This window comes from Hemicordylus capensis, chromosome 3 (genome assembly GCF_027244095.1).
Source record: "Hemicordylus capensis ecotype Gifberg chromosome 3, rHemCap1.1.pri, whole genome shotgun sequence".
NCBI lineage: Eukaryota > Metazoa > Chordata > Lepidosauria > Squamata > Cordylidae > Hemicordylus > Hemicordylus capensis.
Window position 1 is genome coordinate 176,014,076 of NC_069659.1, and position 17,644 is coordinate 176,031,719.

The following is a 17,644-nucleotide window of genomic DNA, read 5'->3' on the forward strand; positions in this document are numbered from 1 at the left end:
AGAGGCTTCAACAGGAGGAGCAAGATTCACAAGAGGTCATTCTCTTATCTATATTTAAAATATAGGCTTTTCAGACATTATAGTACATAAAATGAATGGGAATAAGGAGTGCCATCATGCCCACAGGCTCCAGCCCCAAACTACATTGTATATTCAAAGGTCTGAAAAAACTCTTGCACGTTTCAATGGGCTGTATCTGGGGGCTCTTCTTTTCCAGCTTTTGGATCTCAAAAAGACGTGTTTTTCACAGATTATTGTGGCTACTTGTTACACCTCACAATAACCAGAGATCTGAGGAGTAAAATGGGGTCTGAACCATAGGATGGAGTAAGCTGGCAGCAAGTGGGATGGTCCCACATGTGGCCAAGCAAGCAGTCAAAGAAGCAGATAGTCAGGTAGGCAGCTAAGCAAGCAAAGAAGGTGGTCAGTCATCTTTAGAATGTTTTACCACCCACTGTTTGCAATGGACATTGAGCACCATCTAAAATTGGTGATGCACTAATGTGTGCCTTATTGATTATCCAGAAATCCATGGGGCCATTTGCAGTAATAATATTGTGAGTGGTTAATATAAGTTGTGACACTATTTCCAATCCCCAAGCAATATTAAATAGAGTAATTTCATTACTGAAATGTGAAACCTTTCTACTCATTTTTATGGATATTTCTTTCATGTATCTTGCCATCATGCTTGGGACACTTAATGGATCCATAGCTTTTGAGCACTGCAGATCCAAATCATTGTTGTGCATTATATACATTTCATTCCCTACAACTATCTTAATTGCATCTCATATATGGTCTTCTAATGTAGATCTAGTGATAATATTCTGAAATCCATGTACTATTTGGGATACTTATCCACCACAACAAATGGGCAGTTCTCACATCACAAGCAGAGAATCATGGATACTCACATCATCCTAGTAAAAACTGTAAATGTATGTGCCTACATCTATCAATGTGGGCCTGATTTTAGTTAATCCTTGCACAACATGTGAATCACTAAGCTGAACACAACCCTCTAGCAATGTACACAAGTCCAGTAGGGACTCAGTAAACTTCCATCCTTTGCTGTTTTCTTGGCTTGCAGGAAGATTGTCAAGCATCTAGAATACATGGCTGCTAGACTCCTTTTGGGTGGTTATAAGCTGTTCAGTTCTCTTGCAGTTCTTCATGGTCTAGGTCAATTATAATAGATTATAATATCTTAATTCCTGGTGGGGAGGGACCTTTGTTTCCATTGTGGTATTTTGATTGATGATAGGTGATTAATAGAATACAACTAATGATCACACTAACACTTTATAAGACTCTCCATTCACCTCATAATTTCTATCTTGGTGGTAAAACAAGCTTTGCATCACTATATTGTATTCATAAAATATGAAACATTTATAACATAAAATCAGTCAATAGGCATGATCTGCACTGCAACAATATTCTTAACCAGTACATAATCCTCTTTCAGCATAATGTGCACTGAGACTGGGTAATTAACAATGTTATACAATATTTAATAGAAGCATTATGTTTAAAAAGATATTTCATGAGAACAGAAGAGCCATTAATCTTTCACTCTGACTCATCGAGGATGAAAGCTAATGTGTATTTTTATAGCACAAGATTTAAAAAAGCAATTAGGAATGAAGCAAAGATCTTTTAGAAAGTTTTGATTATCATATGCATAGGATTGCATAATTAAAAGAATAACATGAAACCGTAAAGTTGAAAAATGATCAATAAAACTTGAATAGGTTTTTTTCCCCCAATAGTACACTTACCCTTAATTTTAAATTCAGCATTGTCCTTTCAATTTAGGACACAACTAATTCGATTTATACCTGCAAATTTTGATCTTAATGTGAAATTATATTACAGCCAAGGAAAGGCTTTGTTCTCTGAGTTCTTCTTACTCACTCAAATGCTGTGAGTACCAAAGCCCTATTCCCATGTTATGTTTAACATTCGTACAATCTGTGAATAGTGTACACAGGTACAGATTTGTATGGAGATGCAACATTTTATACATGTTATATTGAACACTGGTACAGCAATACACTTCCTTTCTGTATACTGCATTTAGGTGGGGGGCTGCATCCAGGTTCAGTTTTTAAATGAATGCCGATACTGACATTCACATCTAAACACAGGTACAACATAAGCCCTCTTTAGACATTTTTTAAAATAGGATGCATATTCATGTACATCATCCTGGGCATGCTCAGAAGTCCCATACCTGGCATATGACTTACTTCTTCTCCCACTAACTTCCTGCTCACACTTAGGATGTTCATCTGAAGAGGCAAATGCCCTAAGCATGATGGCAGGCTGTCATCATTGTGAACCTAGAATGGTTACGCTATTCCCTCACTAATTAGAAACCTTAAAATTGCACCCAGACCAATGAAACACTGGGCTTAATTGGAGGAAAGGGCCACAACTTTATTCAATTAGCATCCAATTAAACAACAACAAAGGGATTGGATCTCCATCCCCCTACAGTGAGGGGACTAATGGATCACCACCCAGGATGCGTCCATACCTACTTCACATCACATCAGATGCCACACCCTAGCTCAGCACAACAACTGGCTGACTGCTGCTCCTCTTAACGGGTCAAAGGGGTCAGGAGGCATCACTTCCCCTCCAAAGCCTTCAAGCCTTGTCAATGCTCCAGTAGGCCAGAGAAAGCTCTCAGCCAGCACTGTCTGAGCTGTCAAATGTCTATGAACTAACCCAGAATTCCTCCTTATGCCAAATGTGTGCCTTCGGTGCTCACCAATCCACTATCTTAAATTCCCAGTCCTGCACTGTACCTGCTGTTGTGATCAGGGAAGGGACTTTAGTGTGATGTAGGTAAAAGGGAGCCCCATCATCCATCAATTCAATCAGAGTCAAGAAATTCCTACCTGGCCTCCAAAAGGGTGACCAGCCAAAACCTGTATTATGCTCCAGAGCAGGTGGGAAGGGTTGCCTCTCAGATGCTGAATGAGGAAATGGGTGGGCAGGGGCCAATAGCTCACCAAACTGCATGTACCCATACCCTCAGCCAAGAAAATAGCCCCAAACACCTCATGCTTCATTAAGAAGCACACAGCTGGGGCAAAGAAGCCATGCCTGGGTGGTCTGTATTTCTATACACATAATAAAAGTCACCCTAATTATTAGGAAATCTTGACTGCACATCTTTTCCTCAAAATACATAATGGGGTCTGAAAAAGCTGGGGGGTCTGCAAAAGCTAAGTTAGCCTAACCAGAGCCATATTTGCTTCTATACTACTAGCCTTGCAATATTAGGGGAAAAACACAGACACAGAAAAACAGCTTTGTTAGCAGCTAGGAAAAGGTCAAGGGTTCGTTCCATGCATGAGGGGGATTTTTGTTTTTCTGTATGCAAAACCGCAACGAGCTACTGTTAAACTGCTGATAGATGAGAAACTAGAAACCGCAAGAGAAGGAACAAGGGGGAAGTGGGTGAGGCCTTTTTGACAAGGGACTCTCATCTGATGATTGATGTAATGTATAGGAAATTAGATAGCTTGTTTAAGGTGACAAATAAGTATGCTTTTAAGGCAGGGGTGGGATCTTCATGGAAACAGGAGGTGGGTGAGTTTTGTTTACTTGGGTCTATAAAAACTGCTTGTAGAATTTTCCCGGGCCTGCTTCTCTTGCCTGCGAGCTAGAGGACAGCCTGGTCGGCTTTATTTGGCTAAATAAACTGACTTGAGAATCTCCTTTTCTGCCTCTGATAAATTTGGACTCCTATAAGATACAGAGACAGGAGCCTGTCCACCAGATTAGCTGGAAGGCCTACGCCTACAGCCTGACAGCTGACCCCAACATACAGAACACTGATTCTTCACAATATAGGGCAGTGCTCCAACACAGAGCAAGCAAAACCACTTATAGGACAGGACAAGATGACAGGATGTTGGGCTGTCCCCACACTTGAACTAGCTTTATGAAGATCTGCAGTAACAGTTAATAGTGTTATCTATGCTTGTAGAAAGCAAGCTGAATGTGTGTGTGTGTGTGTGTGTGTGAGAGAGAGAGAGAGAGAGAGAGAGAGAGAGAGAGAGAGAGAGAGAGAGATCATTTTTAAGTCTTAGAACTGTATCCAGAAATAATATTTTAAAAGATATATAGTCAAAGATGTATGGCTTATAAGACAGAATCAGATCAGCTCTTTGTCATCTTTTTCAGGTTAATTCACATCAGATAAGTAGGGTATGTCTTTCCTGCTTTTTCCACCATGTGTGCATATTAGAAACACTGTTTGGCACTCGGCAGACCTGTAGGCATCAAAAATTAAACTGTAACCTGTAAATAACTGATAAAACATCAAAACACTCTGAAATGGTGTGCTCCGGCTTAAAAGCAATGAACGGCTGCTAAGGTCACAGACATAAAGATGAGACATAATGAAATAAGTCTAAATTAATATTCCTGTGTTGAAAAAAAGCACCCTGATTACTAAAATTGTTAGACTCAATTTTGTCCAGAAGCTATGTAATGAAGATTAATGGAAGTGGCAGCCTTTTTGAAGTTTAAAATGCAAACCAAGATTTGACAACTGAGAAGGGGCGGGGGATGGAAGAAGGGGAAATGAAGTTTTAAAAATAGAAGGGCACTATGTTTCTGCTCCAGATTCCCCCACTGGCTTGTCCTGTTGTAGAGTTTCAAGAGCACATCCATGATTTGGAGCAGGAAAATTGTGGCCACAGAAAGTGTTAAGTATCCCCTTCTCTGTCACTTCACTACTCTTTATTTCCCCCCTCAGACTACTTGCCCTTTTAAAAATGGTTCTGCATTTACCTGTAATCTATAGCTAGCTTGCAACCTATCTCACAACAGAGATATAAATATCTCACAACTTCAGCCTATGCCCTGTGTGGGATGACGTGTGAACACAGCTTCCCACATGCACATTTGTGTGGGGCAAGTGAATCGGCTGAGGAGGTCATCTGCATTATGGGAATTCCACATGTAGAATAGCAGAAGGAGGAAGAGAAGGAAGTGGTGCAGAGCTAGATTGCGTCTTTTCCAAACAATACTTCTTTAGAATCAGAATTATCTGCTAGCATTTATCTCCAGTGAAGCTTAATCTAGGCACAGGCCATGATGAAAGGGCTCACAACTCAGTGGCAGAGCACTTGAGGGAAGTTCCAGTTCCCAGAGGTTCTTGAAACCCGCAGATCAAAGATGCCTGAGATCAAAGATGCCCTCAGATCAGATGCCTGAGAAAGACATCTACATGAGGCTGTGGACACTCACTAGGAACATAGGAAGCTGCCATCTACTGAGTCAGACCATTGGTCTATCTAGCTCAGTATTGTCTTCACAGCCTGGCTGCAGCTTCTCCAAAGTTGCAGGCAGGAATCTCTCTCAGCCCTAACTTGGAGATGCCAGAGAGAGAACTTGAAACCTTCTGCTCTTCCCAGAGTGGCTCCATCCCCTGAGGGGAATATCTTACAGTGCTCACACTTCTAGTCTCTGATTCATATGCAACCAGGGTGGACCCTGCTTAGCTAAGGGGACAAGTCATGCTTGCTACCACAAGACCAGCCTTCCTCTCTGCTATAATCCTGTAGATATTATATAGTCCTGAGCTAGATACATCAGTGGTATTACTCAGCTTCTTATAGTCTCTGCTGCATTTAATACTCTCTGTTCACAATACCATGGAAAAATCTGTGGATTTTCATGGTCCTGTTTTAAAATCTCCCAAAAGGCTGATTCCCATTGATGAAGACTCTACTTTGTAAGTATAATTCGCATGTGTATATTGTCAATATTTTAATTAATTAATTAATTTTCTGCCTTCCTTCCATCATGGTAGTAATCCTGAGGTTCCCAGGCAATATACCTGAGTATATTACCTGGGTATACTGAGTATTCCCAGGTAATATACCTGAGGCTCCCAGGGGGATCCGGTGGTTTCCCCATTGTCATGGATGAACCACTACCTGGTTAAGATTGATTTCACAGCCACAATCCACCCCTGCAGGGGTGGTGGACCTATTAGGATGGTCTGTCCAAAAAGGCTGCTGGACCCAGTAGGATTTCAAAAGGCCTTGGAGGATTTTGATGTTGTTTTGATTTCATAGATGCTCTGGTGGGAATCTGGAACAGGGAACTCAACAGGGCAGTAGATATGATTGCTCCTAAGCATTCCTTCGGACCTGCTTCAAAAATGGCCCCTTGGTATACTGAGGAGTTGCGGGGACTGAAGAGGTTGGGTAGGCAACTACAATGCAAGTGGAAGAGAACTTGGTTCGAATCTGACAGGATGCAGCATGTGACCCATTTGAAGACCTATGTAGTGGCAATGCGTGCAGCAAAAAAGAGATTTTGGTCTGCACACATTGTGGCCACAGGTTCACGCTCAGCAGAGCTATCCTGGGTTGTGAGGAGTTTAGTTTCTGCTCCTTCAAATCAGTCCCTGGGGTTGTTCTGCTGTGATGCTTTTAAAGTGTTCTTTGCCAACAAGATCTCTAGTATTTGGGCTGACTTGGACTCCGCTACTTCTGCAAGGTCTATGGAGGAGGTGTCCAGCAATCCTTCTTGCAGTATTAGGTTGGATCAGTTTCAATCTGTGATTCCTGAGGATGTGGACAAACTGCTTGGAGTTGTGCAGCCTACCACTTGTTCTCTGGATCCTTGTCTGACTTGGCTGCTTCTATCTAGCAGGGAGATTGTTGGAGGTGGCCTAGTTAATAGAATAAATGCATTGCTGAGGGAGGGGAGGGTGCCTCCTTGTCTGAAGGAGACAATGGTTAGACCACTCCTTAAGAAGCCTTCCCTGAACCCCTTAGTGATGGATAGTTACAGGCCAATCTCCAATCTCCCTTGGTTGGGCAAGGTGATTGAGAGGGTGGTGGCCGACCCGCTCCAGGCAGTCTTGGAGGACACTGATTATATAGATCCATTTCAAACTGGCTTTCGGGCTGGCTATGGGGTTGAGACAGCCTTGGTCAGCCTGATGGATGACCTTTACTGGGGAATCAACAGAGGGAGTGTGACTCTGCTGGTTCTTCTGGATCTCTCGGCGACATTCGATACCATCAACCATGGTATCCTTCTGGATCGCCTGGGGGAGTTGGGGATAGGGGGCACTGCTTTGCAGTGGTTCCACTCCTATCTCTCGGGTAGATTCCAGATGGTGGAGCTTGGTGACAGTTGCTCCTCAAAACTGGAGCTGCTATATGAAGTCCCCCAGGGCTCCATTCTGTCACCAATGCTTTTCAATATCTACATGAAACCGCTGAGTGAGGCCATCAGGAGATTTGGTGCTGGGTGTTATCAGTATGCTGATGACACCCACATATACTTCTCCTTTTCATCTTCAGGAAATGGCACTCATTCTCTAAATGCCTGCCTATAGGCAGTAATGGGCTGGATGAGGGAGAACAAATTGAAGCTGAATCCAAGCAAGACGGAGGTGCTCATTGTGGGGGCTCAGAATCTGAGGGGTGAGTTTGATCTCCCTGTGCTGGATGGGATTACACTCCCCCAGAAGGAGCAGGTGTGCAGCTTGGGAGTATTCCTGGACCCAGGCCTCACCCTGGTATCTCAGGTGGAGGCCATGGCCAGGAGTACTTTCTATCAGCTTCAGCTGATTCAACAGCTGCGACCATTCCTTGGAGAAGATGACCTCAAAACAGTGGTGCATCAGATGGTAACCTCCCGGCTCAACTACTGCAATGCGCTCTACGTGGGGCTGCCTTTGTATGTAGTCTGTAAACTTCAGTTAGTTCAGAATGTGGCAGCCAGGTTGGTCTCTGGGGCAACCCAGAGAGACCAGATTATGCCTGTTTTGAAACAGCTACACTGGCTGCCGATATGTTTCTGGCCAAAATACCAAGTGCTGGTTATTACCTTTAAAGCCCTGAACGGCTTAGGTCCGAGTTATCTAAGAGAGCGCCTTCTTTTACATCATCCCCACCGCACGTTAAGGTCATCTGAGGAGGTCCGTCTCCAGTTGCCACCGGTTCATCTGGTGGCAACGCAGAGGCGGGCCTTCTCTGTAGCTGCTCCTGGGCTGTGGAATGCAGTCCCAGCAGTAATTCATAATTTGAGATCATTGTCATCCTTCTGGAGAGCCTTTAAAACCTACCTATTTGGCCTGGCCTTCCAGGGTTTTAAATGATTAACAGTTTTAAATTTTTGCCCTGATTTTCAGGGCTTTTAGCTGTTCTATTGGTTTTATTGTGTTTTAATAGTTTGATTTTAATTGTTAATTTGTTTTAATTGTTTTTATCATGCTGTGAACTGCCCTGAGCCATTTTGGAAGGACAGTATATAAATCAAATAAATAAATAAATAAATAAATAAATAAATAAATAAAGTAAGTTGAATCCAAGCAAGATGGAGGTGCTCATTGTAGGGGCTCAGAATTTGAGGGATGAGTTAGATCTTACTGTGCTGGATGGGGTTACACTCTCCCAGAAGGAGCAGGTGCACAGCTTGGGAGTACTCCTGGACCCAGGCCTCACTCTGGTATGTCAGGTTGAGGCCATGGCCAGGAGTGCTTTCTATCAGCTTCAGCTAATTCGACAGCTGTGCTCATTCCTTGAAGAGGATGACCTCAAAACAGTAGTGCATCAGCTGGTAACCTCCTGGCTTGACTATTGCAATGCACTCTATGTGAGGCTATCTTTGTACATAGTTTGGAAACTTCAGTTAGTTCAAAATGTGGCAGCCAGATTGGTCTCTGAGGTAACCCAGAGAGACCATATTATCCCTGTCTTGAAACAGTTACACTGGCTGCCAATATGTTTCCAGGCAAAATAGGAAGTGCTGGTTATTACCGTTAAAGCTCTGACGTTAAAGCCCTAACAGCTTAAGTCCGAGTTATCTTAGAGAGCGCCTTCTACTGCATGATCCACACTGCACGTTAAGGTCACCTAAGGAGGTTCATCTCCAGTTACCACCGGTGTTGACTCAGAGTCTTCTCTGTAGCTGCTCCTGGGCTATGGAATGCACCCCTGGCAGAAATCCCTAATTTGGGTTCATTATTTTCTTTCAGGAGAGCCCTCTGTTTGGCCTGGCCTTCCAGTGTTTTAAGTTGTTGTAAACTGATTTACATTGTTTTAAATGTTTGCCCTAGTTTTCCAGGGTTTTTTACTGTTTGAATGTTTAATTGTTTTTATTCTGTTTTTATAGTTTTGATTTTAATTAACTGGTTTTAATTGTTTTTATTCTGTTGTAAATTGCCCTGAGCCATTTTGGGAAGGCTGGTAGCTAAATTGAATAAATAAATAAATAAATAATGCAGTCAGGCACTGGACAGATCCAGATCAGCTTGGTTTCATCAAGGTTGTTGAATTCTTGACACATGCGTCCAATAAGAATATATTATTTTTGCTTAAATTCTTGAAAAAGGAGAGCAACTACTATGAACATCTATTAGACTTCAAAGAGTACACTATCTTTATCCTGTTCCTTGGCTAGAGTGTCAGATTAGAACTGGGTGAGAGCTGAGTTCATATCCCTGGTCAGCCATAAAACACTTTGGGTGACCTTGGGCCAATCACTTATCTCTCAGCCTAACCTACATCATAAGGTTCCTTGGTGGAAGAGTGGGATATAAATGCAAAGATAACTACATTATAACCATAGGACATGATCTACAAAACCATGCAAATGGTTCTGCATGCCCAGCTGGGGTTTGGGCTTGTGTTTCATGAAGAATAGTAGCCCCCCCTCCATGTCTGTTGAGCATTCATGGAGCACTTCAAAGTGCTTCACATACATTATCATTAATCATTAAAACAGCCTGTCATCAGATAATTATTCCTATATTATATTATATTCTTGTATTTGACGATGCATGTCCCTGCAGGGAACCCACAGGCAAAATGCAGCTGGATAGTGTAGAGGACTCACAAGACTTCTGGGCAAGTTCTAGGGGAATTCGAAGATATCGCAAGAACTGCCCCACCGGTCAGGAGCTATTTAAGGGCTGGACTGCTGATGATGAAGGGCCAGAAGCCAAAGAGAGCTTGACCTGGCAACAGCTCTGTGACTTGGCTGGAGGCTTGAGGCATTGATCCTTGGGTCTTTGTGAAGTAACAAAGACTCCAGGAAGAGGACTCAGGGCTAGGCTTCTAGCCATTAATCAGAGGTGGCTGGGCAAAAGCTATACCCTGACCGGATGGAGACAGTGGTACCCTGAAGGGCCGTGACAACCTTTTTATTTCTTTGTTCAGGATTTTTTAATCCTTAGGGGCTGCCAGGTGTCTCAGCTTTCCTGCTTCTGTTTGTCTTTCTTATCAGGGGCATAACTATAATAGGGCAAGGGATGACAGTTGTCTGGGGGCCCACTGCCTTCGGGGGCCCCCCGAGGCAAGTCACATGACTGACTCCCCCAGCCGCACACCAGCCTGGGCTTCCTTCAGTTGTATTCATCCTCCAAAACTGATGTGGGTGTTAAGACCTGGAGCTACCAGAACAGCATGTCTTTCTCTAGTACCATTAAATGACTTGCATCATCCACAATTTACAAAACCTTTTTAAAAACAATTTATTTTACTATGCTTTTTGTTACCACTATTCAGCCTCATTTAAGATTTCTTTACTTCATAAGCTGAGCTTCAGTGAGTGGGGGCCATTTTAAAATCTTGTCTCTGGGCCCACTCCAACCTTGCTATGCCCCTGTTTCTTATGGGTTTTTTGTGGGGGGGAGTGTTTTATCATTTTTACTGTTTAACTGGTTTTAAGGTTTTAAAAGTGATTTTTATGGAGTTTTATTGTATTTGAACTTTTGTAAACCACCTTGGGATATCTTATGAAAGGCAGCATAAAGACTGAATGAACAATCAATCAATCAAACAATCAATTCTACAAGTAAATATTTTCATTGCCATATGAGTGAAGATACTGAGGATAGATTGTATTTTATATATTACATCATAGTATATTATCAGTCATTATCATCCTATTATGTATTTTGACAATTGTTCTATCATTTTAGCAGCCATCGTAAGCCTGATTCATTCTGCTTGATTGGGAAACAATGGAAAATATTTAGGAGATTGCACAGCAGCCACTCTCTCCCCTCACCCACATCTCTGCCAATTTTCCTCCTTTTTCTTTTTAAAATATTAACTGTTTCTGAGGCAACTGGAAAGTTATGTGGCTGCTGCCCTTCAGTTTAAAGTAGCAGTGGCGACCATAAAAAGGATAGCAACACTGAGTCCATATTTTGGTCAAGTGGAAATCAGCCAGTGGACAATGTAGACAACATTCTGTTCATAAAACCTTATTAGGAACCCAATGCTGGACCAAGTTTTTGCTGCCTGATGCAGAGCACCAAATAGCTTCCTACCTGCCTGCCTTTCTTTAAAATCTAATCTGCAATTACTTATTTCATCTCTCCACCTACTTTCATTTTCTATTAGGAAGCAGAGAGGGAAAGCACTATGTGCCATTTTGCCTTCCTTCCTCGGCCAGCCATCCTCAGAGCAGGGGTGGTGGTGCCGCCGAATGGGCCTAACGCTGCCCCCGAGAACTAGTCCACAATCTGCCCCCTGAAGCAGTCTGAACTGTGCTTCATGTTAGGGCTGCCTCTGTATGGACCACAACATCTTGCTAGTTCAGCAGCTGGATTTGTACGCTACAAGTCAGGGTGGGAAAAGGTTAATTTCTCAGCTGATGCACTTTCAGCTGCTGGACCTCTGTAAAGTCATTAGGGCTATACCACAAAGGGGAACAGTCATCTGGAGCTGTGCCCCAGGCAGGCACTTAATAAAAGGAACAGGAGAATGTTATATTTCATTGTAAGCAGAAATTGCTGCTGCTGACTGTGAAGCAAGGCTCATGGTCCCTGAGAAGGGATATCTAAGGGAAAGACAGCAAAAACTCCTTGCAGTTAAAGCAAGACCTTAGATAGGTGACAAAGATGGCACAAAAGTCTGAACAGAACTGTAGGCAAGTAAAACTTTGAAAGGCAGACGGATGACAAAAGGATAAGTTAGAATGGACAAGAAGTGGATAGATCTTGAAATATATATAGGAAAACAAGCTAGGATGTGTACAACTTCGCCGCCTAACATTTTGCAGCTTTATCAGAATTATTTTTGCTTTCCTCAGGATCGCTGAGATGTTTCACCTACGCAAAAGCTTCCAGATTGGCTTCAGATTTTTACTCTGGGCTGTCTGAAACCCCTGTTAGTGTCTTATCAGCACTCATTGGAGTTCCCTAGATGTTCCTCAGGGTTTCACCTGAGGAGGGGCCTAAAGGGCACTCTGAATTTAGCCTTACATGAATTCTAATTGCAACTCTATTAATTAAATTCTATTAATTAAAATCAGTGGAAAACTGATTTCTGCCATGGTTTGGAGGATGTGGGATAGACAGCTGCAAAGCAATGTATGGCTTCAACTTGAGAGTGTATGTGTTGTTGAAAAGAGATTCTCTATCAAATGCAAATGTCATATTTTCTATCCCATGAGGTCATTTTCTTTTTTTTTGACGCTCTCCTATGAGGGCCTAATTGCAAAATGGTTATGTTGGAAATGTAACTTCTCCCAGACAAATCATGTTTCTGTACACAGTTCTGGATCCAGAAAGTGTATGGGATAAAACAAGTCATCACACATTTCCATGTGTATATACTCAAGATATCTCTTTAAGAAAGAGAAGCAGTACATACAAAGCATTAGCAGCATGGACATACACAGGACTTTTGGGGGTGGGGGGACAGCAATCCAATACCCCTCTTCCTGAGAGTATGTCCCACTGAATTTAATGGGAACTGGTTCAATCTGGGGTGGGGTATTAAAGAATTAAATGGTAATGTTTTTTCTAGACAATACTACTTTGAGCTTCAGGTGGAGCAATTGTATGTTTGGTTGCACTCATTAAAAATAATAATTGTAACATAGTATTTCAGGAAGAAGGTCAGGATATATTCTTCTGTCTGACATGTTGGTCTTTTTCATATGCAAATAATTTTTTAGATGTGAGACTGACATGAATCCCACCTCTTTTTCCAAGTATGGGGAGGGCATCCATGACACGATGGGTTGTCAATCACTGCATGCTCCAAGACAGGGCCAATGAAATCTGAGCACGTACAGTACTCCCTCTGTTGAGCCCCAATGTACCCAATTCTGGTCCTGTCTTCGCTCCAGGACAGTACTACTCTAGAGATCTCAGCTCTTGGATTCTTCTTCTCTTCTACTGTGTGTGAGAGGGGGAAAGGAGTTGGTTATCCCTTGTTGTTTTCCACCTGTGTCGTTGACTGTGGTTGAGTATTTAATTTTTATCTAGCCTGTTGTTTTGCTCTTTACCTATCTTGACCCCCCCCCCACCACTCCTTATACTCCGTTCTTACGTTGTTGCTCTGGCCATGGAAATCGCCCACACAGGCGATATGCTAAGGGGCTCCCTATCGGAGGGACCCCTTTCTGATGCCCCTGTTAAGTCCCCATTAGCCCCTTCGGGGGCTGGGGAAGCGGAAAGTCCTGCCGCACAGGGAGAAGAAGCGGCTGCTCTCCCGCCCGCTACAGCCGAAGCTCTGTCAGGGCTGGCTACGGACCAATCGCAGGCAAAACGGAAGGCGCCTTTGGAGCACTGTAAAGCTCTCAAAGAGGCGAAACACCTTACAGCAGAGGGCACAAAAGCTAAGAAAAAGAAGAGAGCCAAGAAAGGTGCCCTCTCGAAGTCGAAATCGCCTCTCAGCGAGAGGCTGCAGATTCGGGCAGTGAAAGAGCAACAGCCAGGAAAAGAGCAAACGGCTCTTCCCGCCAAAGTCGTGCCCGCCATTTTGGCCACCTCCAAGCCGATTCAAAGTTCCACGCAACAAAACGGGGTGCATTTGGCTCCTTTGGCAGTGGCAAACCAACGAGCCATAGCAACGGCAGGACAGTCGTTTGCGGCGCAGGTGGTCCTGATGGTGGTGAGTGACCCGGGGACAGCTGATTTCTCGGGGGCTGTGGGCCCGGGGGGCGAAATGTTGTCGACTAAGGAACTCGCGTGGCTTACTAATTTTGTTCAGAAGCACTGCCTGGCTGTAGTATCGCCGTTAATAGGTCACCAGGATTCTGGGGGATTGGTTAGTGCCCCTAACAATGCGATATCGGCTGCAGGGGGATTGCTTGGTTCAGTAAGCAATGCTATGCCACCAGCAGGGGCAGATGTAATGGCCGCCATTCCTGCCCCAGTGGAGCCTTCCCGTAGGGGGCGCCGTCCTTCATTCTCTTCCTCCCCTGACTCAAGCCCTGTGAGGCAGTCCATTCCGGTCGGGGAACACGTCTGGCACGCTAGGAAAGGGAGAAAACATCATCACAGACGAGGTTCACATCTCTCCTCCTCTGACGAGGAGGATATCCCAACTGCAAAACGAACGCGAGGCCAGGCTAAGGAGTCATGCATCCCATCGCGACCCCTAGTTATCAGGGAAGCCTGTGGGCCCCCAGCTCCAACCCAGGAGGCAGTTGGGCCCGTCATGTCCCAGGAGGGTGGTGGTCCTCGGGATACAAATTCAAGTTCTGACAATTCTGAAAAGGAAGAAGGGGAGCTCTCAGATGAGCAGACACCAACAGAGAAGCCTCCCACTGCCCGACTTTTTTCTGTTAATGAATTTGAGATCCTCCTAGCCAAAGCCAAAAGGGCTATTAAGGATGTCTCTAATGAATCCATTCCCCAGACCGAGGCAGGATTGGATCAGGAGGTCTTTCCATCAACTTCAGTCAGCCAGGCCACGGTTCCCTTCCCCGCACTTTTCAAGGACGTTATGCTAGCAGAGTGGGGTATTCCGGTGGCATCTAAACCCGCCATTCATGTACCTAAAAAGTTGTATACTTTACCTCCTGATATCATGTCTCTACTTGCCGTGCCTGTAGTCGATGCTCCCGTGGCCCAATTGGTGACTGCAGCGTTGGTTAACAAGGAGGGCGAGGAGTTCCTCAAGTCTCCGGAAGAGAAAAAGACCGACCATTTGTTAAAGAAGGCACACGAGTCATCAGCTACTGTAATCCGCACAGCTTCCACCAACTCCATTTTCACGAGAGCAACGATCCTGTGGACAAAGGAGTTGGCTAAGTTGGTTCCAACGGAATCCCCAAAGCTACGTCAAGGTTTGAACAAAATTGCCAGGGCCGCTGCACTTATGGCAGATTCGAGCCTGGACTGTATACAGCATGCTTCCAGGTCCATGGCAGCTAATGTCGCAGTCCATAGGGGATTGTGGCTGAGGCACTGGAATGTTGACACAAAATCTAAGTCAGCTCTGGCGGGCACCCCATTTAGGGGGGTTAAGCTTTTTGGGGAGGCGTTGGACCCGGTTTTAACCGAAACTCGAGATAAGAAAAAAGCTATGCCTGTGGGACGGGGGGAAACGAGAAAACCCTTTCAGGGAGGGGCCTTCTTTCAAAGCTCCTTTCGTCCCTTTAGATCATTTGGAAGACCTGGGCCTGCCAGCTTCCGTGACACCTTCAGGGACAGAGACCCTAGAGGCCCTCAGTACAGACAGACATGGCGCCAGTCTTGGAACCCCAGATTCAGAGGAACTGGTAGGAGAGGTGATTCGTTCGGCACAGCACAAGACAGACGGAACCGTAAGCAATGACTGGGCCCAGGTTGGGGGCAGACTAAGGGCTTTTGCAGGGATTTGGGAGAAATCCACAGACACTTGGGTTCTTCACACGGTTGCTCAGGGGTACCGCATAGAATTCACTACAAGGCCCCCAGATTTATTCTTTGCAACACCCCTCTCAAAAAACCCCGCAAAGAGAAAATTGATGCGGTGCGCAATCAAGCACTTGATGGACATTCGGGCTATAGAACCTGTTCCCGCAGAACACATTGCGGAGGGAGTCTTCTCGCTGCTTTTCCTTGTGCCAAAGAAGGACGACTCATGGCGGGCCGTCTTGGATCTGAAAAGGCTGAATCGGTACGTGCGGAAGAGGCATTTCAGAATGGAGTCGTTCAGATCCATCAAAGCTGCAGTCCTCCCAGGGGACTGGTTGGCATCTCTCAACTTGTCTGAAGCATATCTGCACGTACCGATTCACCCGGACTTCCGCCGTTACCTCCGTTTTGCCTACGACAACAAGTACTACCAATATACAGCTCTACCCTTCGAACTCTCCACGGCTCCGAGAGTTTTCACGAAACTGATGGTGGCAGTCATCGCCCATGCCCGCCTGCAGGGCATTCATGCATATCTGTATCTGGATGACGTTTTGCTCCGAGCACAGTCGGCGGCAGAGGCGGAGCAGAGTGTTCGGCACATGGTTCGGATCCTGCAAGAACATGGTTTCCTCATCAACACGTCAAAAAGCCATCTTCAACCGACCCAGGTCTTGCTGCACCTTGGGATCATTTTCGACACAAAGGCAGCTGTCGTCCGTCTCCCAAAGGAAAGAAGAGTAAAAATCTCTTCTATGATGGCCCCATACCTACGCAAAGGAAGGGCTCCACTCCTGCGTTTGGCTCAGATTCTGGGAATGATGGTTGCATGCTTCGACTGTGTTCCTTGGTCAAGGTGGCATTCCAGGCCTCTGCAGTGGCTTCTACTGCCTTACCAAGAGGACATTATGGACAGGAAACTCAGGCACAATATAAATTGGCTGGAGCTAAAGGCGGTGCGCTTGGCCCTGTTGAGTTTCCAAACAGCGCTGGACGGACAGGATGTGCTGGTACGCACGGACAATGTGACATCGAAAGCGCATATAAATCACCAAGGGGGCACAAGGTCTCGGTCCTTGATGCGAGAGACGGATGCCCTGTTCAGCTGGGCAGAAGTCCACCTGAGGTCCATATCCGTGGAACATCTAGCGGGTCACTCAAACCTCCTGGCAGACTGGTTAATCAGACAATGGTTGGACCCAGGCGAATGGGCTCTTCACCCAGAGGTGTTCAATCAGATCGTTCAGAAGTGGGGTTGGCCGGAGGTGGACCTCTTCGCATCTCCCTCAAACCACAAGCTCCCGAGATTTTTCTCCCGCCATCTCTGCTACCAGGCAGAACAGGTGGATGCCCTAGTATCCAGGTGGCCTCGGGGGGTACTCCTTTATGCCTTTCCTCCTCTGACTATATTGCGGATGGTCATCAGGAAGGTGGTGGCTGAGAGGGCCGAGGTCATATTGGTAGCCCCGTTCTGATCGAGATGCCCGTGGTTTTTGGACCTGTGGACACTGTCGGTCAGAGACCCATGGCCCCTTCCAACGAGATACGACCTGCTGAACCAGGGACCGGTCCTTCATACAGACCCAGATTGGCTCCGTCTACACGCGTGGAGGTTGAGTGCCGGGCATTAGAGATTAAAGGATACTCCGAGGCGGTTCAAAGAACAATTTTAGTGGCAAGGTGTCAGTCCACGCACCGGATCTACCAGTTGACGTGGGCGGCTTTTCCCTCCTGGTCGCGTAAGAATGGTCTCGACCCTCTGCACGCTGGAGTTTCGGCAGTCCCAGTACCTTGAGGCGGCAGACATCGGCGCTATCGTCGGTTTTGGATATCTCGGGGGCTGATTCTCATTCTCTGCATCATGACATTCGATGTTTTTTTAATGGAGCGCTCAACATAAATCCTCCCCCGGTTCCGAGATTCCCTTCATTGAACTTGGATAAAGTCCTTCAAGCCCTCATGAAGGAACTGTTTGAGCCCCTACGAAAGGTTCCCTTAAGACTA